Consider the following 17121-nt stretch of genomic DNA (forward strand, 5'->3'; position numbering starts at 1 on the left):
ATAATTGATCTTAATCTTAATTATGCCACTTTTACAGCCAGCAGCCTTTCTGTGCCTCCCAGGTTGACCTTTAAAATCTTAAATATAAGGCAGGGGTTTGTTTGGATGAAGAGGATGGGGAGTAGGTTGGAAAGCCTACCTGCATCACAACCTTTGAAAGCAGGGTATACCTTCAGAAGCTCTGTGAGCTGTTAGCTAGGAGCATTTTTCTAGGCACCATTATAGCATCTATTGAGGAGGACCCTCCTGTCCTGTCTGCTTTGCAAACATAAAAAAATATATTAACACGCAATTCCATGAAGATTTTTCCACCCTAATAACATTTGAACCTGCCTCACTAAAGAGGCTAGAATTCAGGGTCAGACAACAGCACTATTATTTTTATACCATTACAAATGCCAGGAAAAATGCTGAAAATGTGACGTTTTAAGGGTGCCATCTACTTACCCAAGTACTGTATCTTTCATCTGGAACTTATCTGACAGTTCTTCCAGCCCTCCACCTCACCTGCCTGAGTCCAACCAAGACAGAATGTGCATAACTTTAAACTGAGTAGTCTGAGCTGTGTATTACCAACGCACGTTAAGGTGTTGGCATTGTTTCTGCGTCCATACCTGGCAAAGCCAGCTTGTCTGTTTGAAAGTCCCCTGTTGGAGCAATGCCAGCGCACTGCCTCACAGTCTTGTACTCCCTCAATTTCTCACGCTCCATTTATATGTAATATGAAGCAATCATCAATTGATCTGCAGCTTTTTAAAAAGCATTTGTCTTGTGAGGGGGATTAATGGCACAAAGGTGCATTTGCTGGCATCACAGTGGCCTTTAAGGCTTTGTGTTTGAAGAAGATTTTTCAAATCAAAGCAGACAAAATAGAACATCCATTAAAAGCCATCACCATTCTTAGCATTTGACACTCAGCTTAGATGTTTGCAGTGATGTCTGTTGTCTCAGCTTTTCTGATCATCAATTTGGACTTTGATTGTTCAAATGCACCACAATTTGTTTTGATTTGCTGTGCTTCACTTCACTTTGATTTGATGTCATGATTTGAAAATAACATAGCTGCAGATAACCTGTGAAAAAATGAATGCAGCATCAGGGTATTTATTTGTCTTAGTTATTTGTTGTCTATCTGTGATTTATTTTGACACCTTGATTTGGTGTGAGAATGCACTATTATTCAGCCTCTGAGTTCTAAGTTTGTTAGGAAACTCTACCTGCAGCTTGTGGATTGTTACATGATATCATTATAGTTGTTGGCCAGTTACTGCAATTCATCAGGGATTAAAATGGCTGAATGTTTTATTATATATATATTTGGTAAATCAGAGCAGCTGCATCGCCTGCCCTTTCAGTCTTTTTAAGCAATAAGAAGTGTCATATTACCAATATATATATATATAGATGCAAATCTGAAAATGGAAGAAAACACTACCAATATGCTTATATTGCATAAGATGACTGTTATCATTCGTCCTCCTCCAATAACAGATTTTTGACTTAATTCCAGTCAATTTTAATCCTATACATTTATATGAAATGTCAATGGATACTAATTATAATTCCTGTGCATTAAACATAGAAGTAGGCATGACAGACAGGCATTAAGTCAGTATTCCTCCAGACAATATTTTGCCATGGGAACAGGCTCTAAGTAACAGCTATAATGCAGAATACATATGGTAAATATTGGGAAAAAAAAACAATCTGTTTCGGATGGAGCACACATTCTGGGGAAAACATTTTTTTTTTTGTGGTAAATGAAAACATAAACACATACACAACAGAGCCAGATACAGAAACTAACCTTCAGCACAGGCAGCAAGGAGAAGAAGATCCTGAGAAACACTCTGCTTTTCCTGTACAAAATAATAAATATCTGCTGTATTTGCATGCTACACACACATCGGGCACACCTTCCCGGTGTTAACAATGCCAGGTCTTTGTACATCAAAGCAAAAAGTCCTTGGAAAACAGTGCATGAGGATGGAGGTGTCTATGGGCCTTGATGGTGAAGCATGTCAGGTTGCTTGCTAAGTATAGCAAGCGAAGAGAAAGAAATGATTATGCAATGAGCGGGGTAAATCTCTTCCTCCAAGCACAGATGCAGAGAATGTTGCTGTCTGTGCAAATAAAGCCTGATGGGTAAATGGGTCAAAATGATGGCATTTCTAAACATTACAAAATTATCTTTTTTTTCTATCCCCACAGCTCTGAAATAATTACTGCATGGGTGAAAATATTGACATTGAGATTCATGGCTCTTGATTAACCATATTAAGCCTCAAGGGGCATGTAAACTAGTTAAACCATGTTATCGATATTATTATTGATAGCATTACAGATAGTATGCTACATATGGAAATAATGACATGCTTTAAATAATTCACTTTTCAGTTGCATGGTTGACTCATGCCTTTGATGATACATGTCTTCAGGGAATTACACTACCTTGCACAAAATATAGCACAATGTAGTAGAAAAACACATTATAGGCCAAGAGGAAAATACATTACAACAATACACTACTACATATTTTTTTCAAGCGCAACTTGGGTGGCTCATTGGGAACTGAAATGACAGAAATACTTCAAGCACAGTGATGCAGATCATCATAAATTAGAAAGGAAGCTTCATACTGATTAGTCAAAAAGAATCAATGCAGCATTATAATTTCTGGACCTCTAACCTCTAATTTCATACAATATTTTGCTATATATTCAAAGTAAGTAAACAGTTATTTTACTGCACAGACACCACTTCATCTGAACAACATATTATATGAAGCGCCAGGGGAAATATAACAGATAGCCTGCAGCACACAGTATAGAAACAGGATATTACATCTAACCAACAGAACCAGCCTGCTGACTGAGGGAACCTCCAAGGCAGACAGCCTCTCATGCCTCACAAAGAACAACTGATCCAGCCCAAGCAGCTGGTTGAATAACCAAAGCCTTGAAACTGGATGCAGAAAGGGCAAAGCACCTGATATGATCACAAACTCCCTCATCCATTGTTAACAAGATCATATTAATTATTGCTTTGCTTTTACTCTGATACTCATATTCATTTACATTCTCAAAGACAAACGTAGATATTAAGATCTTTACACATGTGGTGATTTTGTTGACACTGGCCTTACTTCCTCATTGTTTGGGGTCCCAGAGACCCTGCTGCTGCATGTGTAAAAATAAAGATTGCAACTTTTTTCCTTTAAATATTTTTTTCTTTTTTTCTGACCTCATTAAAACCCAATATTTAGAAAAGTGAGAAAGTAAAGAAGTGGTAGTCCTTCTTGTTGCCACTAACTGGGCTTGTACATTTATATTATAAAGTATTATAAATCGTTGTTACAGTATTACACCAAATAAGGAAATGTTTAATTCATTCATTTTACATGTTAAACATGCTACGAACAAACAAACATTTACTCCTTTTGCCAGAAAGCCATTCACAAAGAAATGTATGATAACCTACATAGCGATGTCAATATTCTAAAACTGAGTGACAGATGTACAGCATACATTGCAATCCATTGTATTGAACCATTTTATGGTGGTAGCAGTGGTCTCTAAGACCCCAAACAGAAGTAATGCATCATTTTCTGTGGGGGACAGTATGGCATTTAAAATCATCTATAAGCAATAAGCTCATAAAATTATAACGTAATGATTACTCATGACATTTTCTAATGTTATATCGTTAGTAAGTAATCGTTATGTAAGGTATTATCAAGGTAATAAAACTAAATAAATTATGTCTTTTTGAGCTGTTAAAGAGGGTCCAGGCTTCTCCAGGACCCCAAATAGAGTATTAGAGTTAATGCAAAGCTACTGCCAGCAGCCAGTTAGCTTAGCTGAAAATAAAGACTGGACACAGGAGGAAACAGGAGCTAGCCTGGCTCTGTCTAAAGTTAATACAATCTCCCTACCAACACCTCTAAAGCTCACTAATTAACACAATACATCTTGTTTGTTTAATCTGCACCAAATCTGAAGCATAAAAAAGACACGTTGTGGTTTAACAGAGGTTATGTGCCAGACTGTTACTTGGCCATTACCGTATAAACATGACATTGATATCGATCTTCTTATCTAACTCTCGGCAAGAAAGCAAATAAGCATATTTCCGATGACGAACTATTCCTGTGACGAAAACACAACATCATCATCTGTGTGCTCAGCAATGGATTGTCTATTATAGGGCCGTCTCAATATATTGTCTTTGGAGTCAGGTGCAACAAAACAATGACTACCATTTGAAATCACAGAAGTTAATAAACATTGTCAACCTCTCTCTCTCTCTCCCTCTCTCTCTCTCTCTCTCTCTCTCTCTCTCTCTCTCTCTCTCTCTATCATTTTGAACACATTGTCGTCACACAGTTTGTCCCCAGCCTGCAACAGTGTGAGGACGCAGCATAGGAAAGCAAAATAGCTGTCATAATAGCATCACAGTAAACTTTCAGTACTGACGTTATTCATCAAAAAGAAAACCATGCTTATGAACTCCAAGAGCAATGACCTCTTAGGTGTCATTGGGTACAAAAATATGCTCTGTCCAACTTGATTCATGTTCCGGCCACTCTGAGTCATGGCTACTCCCCATCCAATTACCATCCCATAATATATCAAGGGAATTACAGCTAGACTGAGCTAAGTCAGAAGTGACGTGAAGACACCTGTGGGTAATGGACAGTAGTGGCGTTTGGTTCGGCTCACACCACAGATGTAATGATTCAGTTAGAGGGAGGCCAGGTCGACTGATAACTAGGTCAGAAGGAGGATGTGCTTGATCCTTTTCCCTTAATCCTATGGTTACAACTCGGCTTCAATTATTTTTTTCCCCTTTTTAATAGAAAGGCAGGAAATATAATCTAATTCATCTGTAACAAGGGGGGAAGAAAGTGTGTTCATCAAGTCAAGGCTATCAGAAACCATTTTCTTTGCTAATGGGTTACATGAATAAATATTCATAAGATAATCTGAACTAGAATTGGTGATGTGCAGGTCAGGATAAATGTGTCAGGGATAATTGCTTATGGATGAAATATATATAACACTTCAAAGGTGGACTTCACTTAGTTTCCATCTGAGGAGAGACATTATAGACAAGTTCAGATGTGTAGAAGTGTGATTTCTTGACAGATCTGCCAGAAGTTTCCAGATCAAGCTGCAAATAACACATTTTAAATGATATCCAATGTTATTGAAGTATCATGGGCTACATTTTCTGTATTCAGTTACAGTTTGGCAAGATCTCAGGGTGAAATGTTGAAGATGTAGATGCCACCTACAGTCTATTTGAAGCAAAGGATCCATCTGTTACCATCCCATCAGACCTAACCAAAAAGTTTAATATTTCCAAAATTCTTCAGTTCCAAGTGAAGCTTGAAACACAACACTTGACTCAGGGCATGTTATGGTGAAATTTCAATTGTTAAATACAAAACTATTTACCTGGCGCTGATGTTTACAATCTGTATAGAATTGATTACTTTTATTTCATGCCAATAGAGACACATTTTGGTCCCCTGTTTCTGATTCTCAGTGGTCACCTTCAGTGAGCTCCCAAAACTGACCAGTGTAGTCTGGCCAGTACCACAAAACTACAAGCATGTGTTCTTACATGCCGATCTCCCACTTAAGTTCTCTTCAAAAGAAAGTGAAATGGTAGGTTGTACAATGTGCATATCTGAACTACTTCACAGCTGAATAAATTATCTCCTCAGAGCATCACTTACTGCAAAATACCACTCAGTAAAGATGAATAAACAATGTTGGTGCAGCCAACAGCAAAAAATGCATCCCATGATAACAATATGGAGGCTTTCATGGATGACTACATATTTTATGATATTTTGGCAGTTGAAAACTCCAAGCTTACTTGTATGAGTTAGAGTGCAATGCAGAAGGAAATATGCCAAATCAAGGGCACAAGGCAGAGAGAATAGCCCCTACAGCAACATTGTATAGAGCTACTGTACCAATGTTTATTCAGTCCCAGAGCTGGTTTGGGGTTATGGGTGAGTGCTGGCATGCTTCTTTTGTTGCATTGAATTCCATTAAAGAAAGTGTTTTTGCTGAACATTTAAGCTGATACCAAAACAAAACAAACAAAAAAAATAGCTTTACCTGAGGCCAAAAAAAGTTGTTTTGCAGAGGTTGTTTATTGGAACTGGAGGTAGAAATGGCTAATAAGCAATTGTAAGGAATGTATTCTTAATTATTTTGTCTAATTAAAACCCTGAAAAGGACAAACATCTCATAGAAACTGAATTCAACTGTTAAGTGAGCAGTTAATGGTATATCTAGATAATAAGGACTTAACCACAGAAGGGAGTGAAGCAATATGCCTATTGGGAAAATAGGCATATTGCTTCACTCCCTTCTGCTTCACTCCCACATGCATAACAAATTACTATGCTGCCATTGCTCATCTTGGTTATATCATTTTGATTAAAAGATTTGATTTTATTATTTCTTACTGAATGCAGTATACTCTTCTTTCTGTGTGGGTCTTATGAGATAACTGTGTCAAGGAAATCTGTATTTTCTGTGTGCGTGACATGGAGTCTGGATACTGGATGATTGGGTAGATGAAGCCATGGTGTGACTTTGAGGATGCATCCAGAAAGCATACCAGTATAGACAGGTAGTGACAATTTTTACTTCACTGGTTTTCCCAGCATGGACTGAGACTTTCATGTGAGTGCAGAGCTCAGTAACTGATATGCCTGGTGCTTCTGTTATGATTTATGTTTTGCCGGCTTTGAGGATTTCACATAGCTCTCTTAGGACACTACAAAGTTTGATACATGTAATATGATGCCTCTGACTCTGTAGCTTTCCTTAAACTGGCGTGAAATCCACCAGTCAGCTTGCTGAATAAAGTTGGTTTAGAATATTACACATCTTAGTCTATTTATGGTCACAGCAGTCAAGTCTCTAACTCTATCTCTCCTATCCCATTGTGGAATTTAAGATAACCCAAGTTTTCTTTTTAAAACAGCTATAGCCTTAAAGCTGCATTAGAGTTAAATTTCTGGTCTCAAACACACAAACAACTCAAAAGAAACATTTCATTATTCTATAGAGTAGTTGTGATATTGAGAATATTGTTGTATATCTAAAAAATCTGCATTCAGTATAAATAGATATATTCAATTTAAACATTGAGTGGATTGAATGAACCCTGGTATGTCATGTCAATTTCTGTTGTAATGTGAAACGATGACAGCAACAGAATTTTGATAATGTTGTCATGGAAACGGGCTATTGAAAATAAGCAGAATGCATGAGCTCTTCCTGGTGGAAATGTACTGTGTTGGCATGCCAAGAATGCACAGTGTGAAATGTACAAATCTGGGGAAAATAAAGATGTTGTTTTTAAAAATACATAAAAAGCAGGTACATGATGCCATTCTATGGCAGATTTCAGGACATACTGAACTTGTAGAATCATGCAGAAAGCAGCTTTGTGTAAATGCTATAACCTTCCTTCCACTGTGCAGTTACTGGGACCATATGTGACATTTGCTCTTTATTCCCAGTGCTCACTAGTAATTTTCACTGGCTCTAAGTAGATTGACCTCTGAGCATTGATTTTATTGTCACTTTCTCAGAGCTATGTGGAGGAGCAGTGGTTTTCTGTGTTTCAGTAGCTCATATCTTGATGTGTTGATTATGCTACATTTGCTTATGTAATAGGCTGATGAATGTTTTATTTTATTTTTTTAGATAATTTTTTGGGTGTTTTGCCTTTATTTGACAGGAACAGCTTAAGAGAGACAGGAAATGCGGGAGAGAGAGAAGGGACTCTGTAAGGACTCAGCCTTGATACATGGGGCGCACGCTCTACCAGGTGAACTACCGGGCGCCCCACGATGACGAATGTTTTTTTTAACTGACTTCAAATTTGGCACTAGGCCCAAATTACAAGGAGACACAACAGAATTGTGTTTTTCATATTAAATGTTACGAGCATTTTAGCTGAGAAAAATAGATTTAGCATCAGTACTGAAAGGGTTTGCTGTGTGCTTTGTTTCTTTGTTGTGTTTTAATGTTGTGTTGTGAACTTTAAAATAGCTTCTTGACATAAAGCTTCTGTTGCAGCAAGACATGTTAAATTGGGAAAGAACCAGGTTCTGAGCTTGTTATGTTGTTGCATTGTGTTGCTCAAAGATCATTGTCTAAATGCACTACAATGAAGACAATACAAAAAAGCAAGGATTTAAGGAGCCATTTTACCTCAAAACATCTGAATATATTTCACATTAGCTCTAAATGACTGGCCCAAAGACTTTTTACTGCAGACTTTTGGTAATCTGTATGAACAAAACGAGTTGTTTTACTAAAAAAAACATATTCATTATGGTATTAATTCAAACACACTTCACACTAACTATTTCAGACTGTAACCAATGATTATGAGCCTGAAGAAACCACTCTCTATGGAGATATGTTTTGTCCCTTAACTCACTTGCCTCATACACATTCTTTTCAGAGAACCTGAAATCACACTAATATGTGACACAGCAGGTACTTGATGGCACTGTTAAAACAGAATATCATTGCTTAGGGCAAGGTGACAGGGATAATAATCCGCCATCCTTCATGTTTAATATTTAAACCCCAGAGGTAAAGAGAGAAAGATGGCGGCGTCCTTGTTTCAAGCGCCCTCCCTACTCTATCAACTCAGTCCAGAGTAATCAATCAAACAGCAAAGTGCAATATGTGATCACAATTTATGTTTTCCAATACAACTATGACTGATTACTGTTAAAAGGATATGGAAATTATGCCCACATTTTGTCGTATTTACCAAACCCAAATGAGGCTTAAGACAACACTGCCCATCTCTGTGGTGTCTGTGATTATATGTGTTTGCTGTGTGGCTGTTAAGATTTTCTTAACTGTGTAAACACAGATTCACTTCCCTCCGTTTGCAACAATTACTCATTTTGTACATGTCTTCTCCCTCCAGACATGATGGGAATACACTGTTTGTAGGTCAGTTTAAGTAGCTGTCGAAAATATATTGCATTTGTGTTAAATGAGCATATCCTACATACAGTACAGCAACATTTACTGCAGAGCTCTGCTGTATGCAGTTAAGAGAGTAGGAAAGGTCACATAACTCAGGGGCATGTGAATGTTGATTAATCCCTACAACTTTCAGGAAAATGTATGAAATTTAAATTTTTATCACCATGAGCATTTAAGTTTCCAGGCAATTACAACGTGGCATTTGATCTCTGAATCAGTAATTAATCTATAAATGTTTTTCTGTGACATTTTAGTAATGTCTATCTATATTCATTATTTTCACTTTTCTTTTTTCATATTTGACATTCTGGGCTGGAAGTTTTTAAAATATTGGCTTTTTTGGTATGTTTTTACATTTGCACTGCTTGTTAGAGTCAATAGCTGACAGTACTGCCAAAAAGAATATTATTTGACACATGTTAATAAACTGGAAAATGTTCAGCCACTTACATTACAAACAAGCCACAACGTAGGTATAAATGTATGAACCTCTGAATGTCAAACCTTAGTTTTTATACTCCAGTGATTTTGTTTAGACTGCACACTGCTGCATCACATTTACTGAACATACAGTGTGTGCCTGAGTTCATAATTCATCCAGCAAGATCTTGTGTAACAATCTAATTATATCTATATTCAAGAGGGATCCGAGTATTTCTCAGCGGACTCTATGCCGCTGACTGTGTGTGCATAACTGTGGGCTTGATTAACAAGTTGTTGAGTCAGCACATACTGTAGTAAAGTGCTTCAAGCCCACAGACTTTCTAACCTACAGCAAGGTGCTAAAAAGTACCAGAAATCACTGCTGATCAATTGATGTTCGATTTACTTGTAAAATTCTGCTTAAATGTGTTGTTACCAACACTCTTAGGCAATTTAAATTCAATGAATTGTGTATTTAATACACATTTTCTGGCTTTATATGCACCAGATGACATGTAAACCTTTGCAGTCAATAAAATATGACCATTCGTAGTGACACTACTGGAGATTTCTTGGTGTGTTGAAATCATGGAAATACTGTAGTTTGGATCCAATAATACATAAAGCTGATCTCCATTTAAGGACCATTATGTTTTAACACTACTGACCAAACAAGTCCTATAATCAGAATCATTAGATTTTATTGGAGTACAAAACAGTGTTTTGATTATCCTTCTTGTTTGGTGATAATGATATTTTAAGGGACAGAAATAATGCAGAGTGGCTTATGCAGTCACAAAATATGCTGTGGTTTTTTGGTTTCAAATTCACTGGTTGTAAATTAATTCTTATTGTTGTAAATTGACACATTTAAAAATAGGAATCAGATGTAAAACAAATGCTTCACATAAGGACTCAAAGTGCAATACAAAATACCAGCCATGGACTTGATACAGCACAGGAAGATGTGGAATGATGAGAATAGTTTGCAGAGCTATATAGATAAATGCTTGCTTTTCTTTGTTGTACATTCTCATAAAAAGCTCTGAAGGTCAATATTTCTATATCTAATGAAGATACCTAAAGCTGCAGGAAATATGGCCAATGCTACAAACAAAAGGGCAGCTCGTTAATCTAGTCACAGTGGGGAAGCAAACCAAATTTGAGAACTTAAATGTCTTTCACCAGGATAAGCATAGGAGATAGAATATGTCAAATCTTAAGGTCAGGCAGGTGCTTCATACTGATGTATTTTGATAAGAACAGTCATCTTAAAATTGATCCTGAAATTACTTGAAACTGACTACTGGCAAGACAATTATTTGCAGAGCCTCTGTATGGCGAAAGCTTGTAGAGGGCAGAATGAAACTACAGAGGAAACTAGAATCTTACTGTGAACAAACAATCAAGAAAAGTAAGGTGTAACAGAAGCCAGTGAACTTTATGAAAACATCTGTCATCTCGCTCTGTTTCTCAACTGGTGGGGCTTAAAAGTGGGTCAAAGAATCATGTCAATGCTTTGGACATGTGCATATAAAATCTGTGCTTCATTTTTATTGTATTAAAATTACATAGAAAACTATTTTAAACTAAATTCCGATGTTTTTCTGAACCCAGATTTTTTATATTATCAGTGAAAATAAGTTTTTTGGTCTTTACTGTGAAACAGTTTTTAATTAACTCAATGCAAAGCTCTTGTAATTGCCCCTGTCTGTACTAGGGGTTACTATGAATCCAGCACCCTTATACTGTAAAGGCCTAACTGTTTCCTACTGCAAGAAAAAATAACTTTGACCCGTCACCCTCATGGATGATGTCAGTGAAACCTTGGTGCCACTTGTGGCGCAGATGTATCTCTTTGAATAACTAAAGGGACTTTCTTAAGGACACTGGTACATTTCCTGTACAAACAGTGTTAGCAGTCCAGTGACAGGCTTATGAATGGACAGTTTCCAGGTTGGATCCCTGGCCAGCTGGAGGAATCTGGGCTGGGAAAGTAAATGACCAACACTCTCCTCTCCCTCAGCATCTACCACAGAATTACCCTGGAGCAAGGCATTTAACCCCTTACTTATACTGTTGCTCAGCAACAACCAGTACAAGACTGATTGCAATGCAGCTCCCTGGTATGAATGTAGCTGTACAGTGAATGGGGATGTAGGTCATTGCAAAACACATTATCCACAAGCTGTCAAAACATTCCCAGAGCAAATAAACATTAAATATGATATTACTACAAAACAGCTATGGAATCACTCTCTTGCTGTCTGTGTGTGTGTGTGTGTGTGTGTGTGTGTGTAGAAGGAGGATGTACAGAAGAAGTGAACTGTGAAATGATACCAAACTTAATGCGGTTTGGGTCAGAAAGCAATATTTAAATAGTTTAAATAGTTCTACATTTGGGTAAATATGTTTATTAGCGTTCTTGCTGAGAGGATACACTCTCATGTACAATACAAGCTCATGAAGCTACAGCCAGCAGCCTGTTAGCTTAGCTTAGCTTAGCTTAGACTAGAAGCAGGGGGAACCAGTTAGCCTGGCTCTGTCCGAAGGTAACACAATCTGCAGTAACTCTGAAGCTCACTATTTATCACGTTATATCTTGTTGCTTTAGTTTGCACAAAAAATAGACTTTGAGGAGTCTTTGCTGGTTGCCTGGCAACCTAACTGTGATGACAACTCCAGGAAGTTAATGTGCCCATCCAAGACATAGTCTGGCACATAACCCCACATAAAATGGTGAATTGTCATTTTTACACTTTGGTTTTTCTGCAGATTAAACAAAAGAGATATAATGTGTTGATTGGTGATCTTCAGAGGTGCTCACTAACACTCATCAAGAAAGCAAAATAAATGCATCTCCCAAAATGTCTAACAATTCCTTTAATCAAGTGTAAAGTTGGTATTTTACAGTGTTCAAGTTTCTGAATGGCATAAGTGATTAAGTTTTCATCTGATTATCAGCCCAATTGAGATAGCTCATGCATTACAGTAATGTGTATTTACTTGGAAAGTAATGCATAAAATGGCCATCAATTCATTGAATGAAGGGATAAATCGTTTTTGCTTCTTAGTTCTTATTAGATGTGTTTCCTATTCCAGATCTGCTATGGCCCATTTAGACAAGCCAGTCAATTTTGTTCTTTTTTTTTCACATCACACAGGTAGCCCTACCATATAAAATAATTTTCATTTGCTGAGAGAGCTTTAGTTGTTTACACAAGATAATGACTCGGCTTGGCTAATGAATATTTAGTTAAGCCTAATTAAATAATCAATCAGGCAGACTGTATCCCCGCCCTGCCCTGCTCCAGAGGGCCATCTCCTCTGCAAGCAGGCACGCCTTCAGCCCTTCAGCGTCTGCTCACATTTCCTTGGCAACGTGTTTCCTCCTGTGTGTGCTTAGACGGCTCAGCTGTCATATTCCCCCCCCCCCACACACACACACACGCACATCTCTGCTCTGAATAAGAAACTCTCCAAAATGATGTTACAAGTCGCCGTCCCAGGGCGGACCACCTTTTCAACTTAATGGTGAGCATGCATCTACCCGCACACACGATGTAACCTTACAGTGTAGAATAATTGTCAGTCAGCAGAGACGTGGTTGTGCCGGTCTGCGTGCGGCAGATGGTCCATGTGTGCACCCTACTAGTCAGATTACCCGTCCATAGTAAATCCTGGGCCTAGCGTTTGCAGAATGGGGGCAGAGAGACGCGTCGGCTGAGTTTAATGCTAAGCTGTTGTTTAATGCAGACCCTTTGGCTGCAGGCCTGCTTCAGCTTGTGTGAGAAGCAGTGTACTGGCCAGTCTCTGTCAATTTCACCCTCACTCTAACAGACAGGCCAGAACAGGTGGACTCCTTCGAAATACTTGATTAAAGTCCTCTTACACTGTGATATACAGACTTACCTGCTCTGACCATTTATACAGTCTGCTGTATAGTTTTTACTGACACAGTCTTGTAAGTAGTACTGTACTATACAGTAACACAGAGAGAAAAAAGTAGCATAAAACCACCATAAACTCTCTACTGAGTCACTATACAGACAAACAGATAGATGATGTGGTGGATATAAGTGCCCGAGCCCCTGAATGAATGAGGCTGCCTCCTCCTAAACTGCCAAACGTAATCAGAAACCTTTATTTATTTCCCCAGTTAGTGTATTCATGTGATTTGTATCTGTTATATTTTGAAAATGAAATCAGGTGAAACAAGAAAGCACAGAGAGCAAATATCTCCAACAAGGCTGCACAATCCATAAAGTTTGGGGTTGATGGTTTTTTTTTTTAGCAAGTTTGATAATGGCAAATGTTAGACATCAGACATTGTAATCTATGCACTGCACTGCAGGTGTGGAAAGAATAAAGTGATAGAAATCTGCATCAAATTATAGATAGATAGACAATGATAGGATACATAAGTGCTGTAGTTATTAAAATAGTTCACAAATGCCTAGCTTTGCAATGATAAATACTTTTAAAAAATGATTGGATCCACATGTGGATATGGATCTGCATTTGCACCAAAAACTAATCACTTGTTCCTTGGTTGATGGCCAAAACTTCTACCAATTATGTTTAAAATCTGATAGCAGGTTTTAGAGATATCCTAAATAACAAACGAACAAACATATGGGACTAGAAGCTTAAAGGTGGGTATTTATGGAGAATACCATAACATCACAACAACAGCATGTCTTGGCAAACTAGAAAGTAAGCTGAATGTCCGTGGGCAAGTCATTTAACAGTACCTGACCCACAAATCACGGCTGGAATAGTGTCGTGTGACTCGGCCCGAGCCCCTTTGTTTGTTTCCCGTTTACAGAGCCAGAGCTGTGCACAAACACCAGATTTTTTTCAGCACACACACTGAAAGGACAGCTAGCGGACCGTGGGGAAATATTCGCTGAATATGACAAAAAAGACGTGTATTGGATTAGAATCACATACCCCACCTTTACTGACTTCAGAGCTCCCAGACTCCATGACATAAACTGATACCCGTGACATACTGTAGCACTTATATGCTGGATTGTCTATGTACTTTTGTATCTGGTGGTGGGACTAAATGTTATGCCTTTGAATAATGCAGCCATCTTTTAAATCATTTTTAAACCATCAGAAGCTATGAAATATGTTCAGAGGTCGATCTTAATAACATTTTGTTGTGTTTTCGTTATTACGTTGTTCTTTTCTCACTTATATACTGTATATATAATGTCAGATTTAGCAAGTGTAAGCCTAATGTTGGTTTACTTTTCTCCATTTGTGTTGAGCTTCAGTTAATATTAGAGCAAGAGAAGTACTAAAAAAAAAAATCATAACAAAAGAGGGACTGATTGTTTTTCAAATAAGTGCACTAGAGCTTTCCAGGAGGGGGTTTGGTGAGGGTGTGTTTGCCTGATTGAAGTGAGCTGAACTTTTTTACCTCAAGCAACCGCACCTGATAACAGCAAGGTGCAGCTAGCTCAGTGTTGGAGAACGTAAAAAATAAATAAAAAAATGAACAAAACCTTTTAATTCATACATTGACCTACCTACTACAATGAGAAAGCAATTGTATGGTCTGCAGATGTACCTCACACTAACCTGTGACCATGCTGCCTCACAGACCTGCAGTATTTCCTTTATGCAGGGCTCTTAAGGCTCTGTGTGGCTGAAAGAGTATATACCACAATTCCCCTAAGTGTTACAAACAAACAAAGACGCACAACCTTACCTTATTGAAGTTCTCCTCCAGAGCACCAAATAAACAGGAAACACTATAGTCTATACTACAGGGGGGCTAGTGACTGATGAAGGTATTGCCTCAAACAAAAATTAGCAATTCATAGAGGTGAAGTCATGCTGGCAAAGCTATGCTTCTGCTGGCTCTGGCTTTATTTAATCCATGGTTCTACCTTCTTTGAGGTAATACTATCTTGGAAACATCCTACAACTGCAGTTCTTTGATATGTTCATACGGGTTATAGAGAACAAACAAAAGAACACAACATTTAGGTTATATTGGCGTAGGTGAAATTAGACGTGTTAACTCCCCATGCTATAGTAACCATTCTGAGATATAATTCAAAATTATAGAATTTTCTTTTTGCTATTACCCAGTAAATTGTTAGCGGTTCACAAAAAGGTCCTGAAATTTGAGTTAAATTTGTTTTTTTCCATTAGCATCAATTACCACATTTAGAGTAAGAAAATTGATGTGGGGGTTGGTTTTCAGGGTTGCGGTGCCCGGATGCTCATCAGTGTTATAACTGATTAGTGGTGATCCAGATAGCTACCCAGGGAGCATAAGTGATCAGTCCGGCAGCGTCTGTGGCCAGCAGCCTGCTGGTGTTTGGCTTATCAGTCCTCCAGTGGCTCCGCAGTGACATCAATGGCTCTATGCTGTTTCAGTGGCGTCCTGCTGGTGATAGAACATGGAAAAATAAACCGATTTTCATAGGTTTGAAGTTCAGCTGCAGGATATCAGAGTTATTATTATGTTTCACATGATCAAGTAATGATTCTCGTCCTTCATCACAAATCTTGGAGTTGAAGTGTTTTTTTTATTTATTTGTAAATGTGTTCAGAAATACATCTGTATTCCAACACACTCAATGATGATGGCAGTTGACCTCTTTCTGCTGTAACCTACTCTGAAATGGGACATTATCTACCAAATCCATCACCACAGAGTTGTTAGAAATAGACTGTTTAACAGTGGGTGGACAGAGAAATGAGTTCTGTGCCAGTTGATTTAAAGCCTGTGTGTTTACTTTACCGTGAGACTTTTTTCAGGTAAAATAACTTTCCAAAATATTGCTTTATTTTTCACAGAGAAAGAACTGGGCTTTAGAATGAATGCATGGTGGTGACAAATGATGCTCCTGCTCTGCCAAATTATTGGTGAGATAGCAGCCTTTAATAAACACCATGACTGAGGTATACCTCACTCATCTGTAGTGATAACTGGATGATTTGCTTTCACCTTCTGATTGAATCATTTAAGCAGCTTCAGTGAAGTGACTGGATTTGTAAAGGGCTCTTTCTTTGTTGATGGTCCTGACGAATGTGTAATGACAGAAAAGCAGCATATTTCATCAGTGTGGCAGTCTTACAACTGGAAGTGATATTTTTATTCTACTTTATTTAACATGCAATACAAAATAAAACCTTCCAAGAAGTCATTCTCAGTCCTTGAGCAGGCAAAGTACAGTGCACTCACAATACTGCACAATAACAAACACCAACAGCATTCAGTCACTGCAGCTGTCAGGGTCTGAGAAGTTCTGAATCACAGAAATCATAACGAGAAATTACCATATACAAGGATGCTTGTACTATTCATCTCAACAATGTTTGCCTCAACTTACACCTGTGCGTCCTCATTCTTGCATAAGTGCCATTACACTGTAACTAGCAGTTGCGCTTCACTCACTAGCCAACATCTTCATCATTGTCTGTGCATCGCAATGATGGCTTAATGAGCCAAACTTTGCTACTTGTGTAGAAAAAGGAAAATGTCATTTTTTTCTCATTAGATGGCAAGTTAGCAAATGTTTTCAGATGTGACCTAGTTTATGATCAAACTGTATTCTGTGAGCTTTAGTGGAATGTAGCCTGCGGATCTGCAACCAACGATTATTCCCATTATCAATTAATCTTT

At 38.0% G+C, this 17121-nt stretch overlaps 1 protein-coding gene across 3 annotated transcripts in view; it reads left to right on the forward strand.

The window, feature by feature from the left end:
• Positions 1-12870: 12870 nt before the first annotated feature.
• The window catches only part of eys (eyes shut homolog), a 155313-nt gene continuing 151062 nt past the window's right edge, over positions 12871-17121 (forward strand). For all 3 annotated transcript variants that reach the window (XM_044214334.1, XM_044214335.1, XM_044214336.1), the window contains exon 1: positions 12871-13004. The gene's annotated coding sequence lies outside the window, so the exon portion shown is untranslated. The remainder of the gene's footprint in view (positions 13005-17121) is intronic.

The sequence above is a fragment of the Siniperca chuatsi genome, linkage group LG11 (genome assembly GCF_020085105.1).
Source record: "Siniperca chuatsi isolate FFG_IHB_CAS linkage group LG11, ASM2008510v1, whole genome shotgun sequence".
NCBI lineage: Eukaryota > Metazoa > Chordata > Actinopteri > Centrarchiformes > Sinipercidae > Siniperca > Siniperca chuatsi.